General features: G+C 42.4%; 1 pseudogene; it reads left to right on the top strand.

The window, feature by feature from the left end:
- Positions 1–340: 340 nt before the first annotated feature.
- LOC149237739 (dicarboxylate transporter 2.1, chloroplastic pseudogene) lies at positions 341–1,741 on the top strand (annotated as a pseudogene).
- The last annotated feature ends 290 nt before the right edge of the window (positions 1,742–2,031 follow it).

Here is a 2,031-nt window from a genome sequence, read left to right as displayed (position 1 = left end):
TTTTAAGTCTCATTTATGTAGGAGAAATTGATTTGAATTTTTGATTGGAATGGAAGGCTTGACACTATAGGGCACAAGGACATTCGGTCCTTCACAAAACTCCTTAACATGGAGGCACAAATTCATTCTATCATCATATCCCAGCGATTCTGCTCTGACATTCAAACCCGCAACCAACCACAATTCTAATATATCTCATATGTCATCAGCAATTTCACTGCAATCAAATTTCTTCGGTCACAGGGTTTCTTCTTGGCCTTGGCACCTGGAGCCCATGAGGGTGGTCAATAAGCCCACGAACAAGCCCACTTCACCCCCTACGGCATGGCAAGGATAAAATACCACGCCATTAACAATCTCATTAGCGATCGGTCTCATCGTCTAGTACCTTGTCCCCAAGCCGGTGAAGGTGACCCCTGAGACCTGGCAGTTGCTCTCCATTTTTCTCTCTATTATTACGGGGTTGGTTGTTAGCCCTCTGTTAGTGGGAGTGTGTGCATTCCTTGGCCTCACTACCATAGTTATAAATTGAACCCTCACATTCTCCGCGACATTCAACGCCTTCACAAACAAGGTCATATGGTTTATCATCATTTCTTCTTTCTTTGCGCGAGGCTTTGTGAAGACAGGGTTAGTCGATCGAATCACCATGTATTTTGTCAAATGGCTGGGGAGGAGCACTCTAGGGATTTCCTACAGGTTGACTGTAAGTGAATCTCTCATTGCCCCAATAAAGCCTAGTATGTCTACTAGCATCGAGGGAGTGTTCTTGCCCATTATCAAGTCCTTGTCTCTCTTCATAGTTATTTTTCCCAATGATAAGTCGTCGAAGAAACTCAGTTCCTATCTCATTTAGTCGCAATTCCAAGCAAGGCGAAACTCCAGTGCCCTTTTCCTCACTACAACTACACAAAATATTTTATGTCTTAAGTTGGTAGAAGAATTAGGGGTTATAGTTGGAAGCCCATGGGTTTCTTGGTTTAAAGCTGCAAGTTTGCCATCTATTATTTCTCTTTTGGAAATGCCCTATCTCATGTAAAAGATCTATTCCCCGGAAATAAAAGATACTCCAAAGGCACCTGCCTTGGTAGTAAAAAGGCTACAGGAAATGGGACTTGTGTCAAGAAATGAATGGGCCATGGTTGGAACGATGCTTCTTGTAGTTTCTCTTTGGGTTTTTAGGCATGCACTTGGGATTGCAAACATCGTAGCAACAATGCTTAGTCTCTCTATTCTATTACTTTGAGATGTTTTGGATTGGGATGAATGTTTGAGGGAGAAGTCTTCTTGGGACACTCTAGCGTGGTTTGAAGTTCTTGTAGGCATGACGAGCCAGCTCACAAACCTCAGCATTGTGCAGTGGATGTCAGGTTTTATTGCTAAATCTCTTGCATCAGTCTCCCTAATCTGGCCAACATCATTTGGCATCCTTCAGGCATCGTACTTCTTGATACATTATCTGTTTGCAAGCCAGACAGGGCATGTTGGAGCTTTGTATTCTGCCTTTCTAGCTATGCATTTAGCAGTCGGGGTGTGTGGGGTTCTTGCATCACTTGCTTTGTCTTATAACACAAATCTCTTTAGGGCTCTTACACACTACATCAGTGGTCATGCAGTTATCTACTATGGCATGAGATCTTTTGATCTACAAAATACTTTCAAAATGGGAATAAAAAATGTGAAATTTGAGTACATGGAGGAAGTACTTACATCATCTCATTGGATGGTGAGAATTTACTAAGATAAGCCACCAGATCTCTATCGAATAGATCGACAAGTGATATCAAAGTTCATTATAGGGTATCTCTACCCTCGAACCCTCGTTCGTCATGACTATGGGTCAACCACATAGAACCATTTTCTAACAAAGTCCATTATTTTTCGCCACAGACTATCCACCTCATAGTTGGCCGACTAGCATTAAAGGGCATCTCTATCCTTGACTCTTCGTGCATCATGGTTATGGGTCATCCATACAAAACCCTTACCATCGAAGTCCATTTTCTTGACCACTCACTGTCCACCTCACAG

This window comes from Pinus tabuliformis, chromosome 8, assembly GCF_031772625.1.
Source record: "Pinus tabuliformis cultivar Carrire ecotype Pingquan chromosome 8, CPIR1, whole genome shotgun sequence".
Lineage (NCBI taxonomy): Eukaryota > Viridiplantae > Streptophyta > Pinopsida > Pinales > Pinaceae > Pinus > Pinus tabuliformis.
Note: the sequence above shows the minus strand (reverse complement) of the source record. Positions and strands in the feature narration are given on the sequence as shown.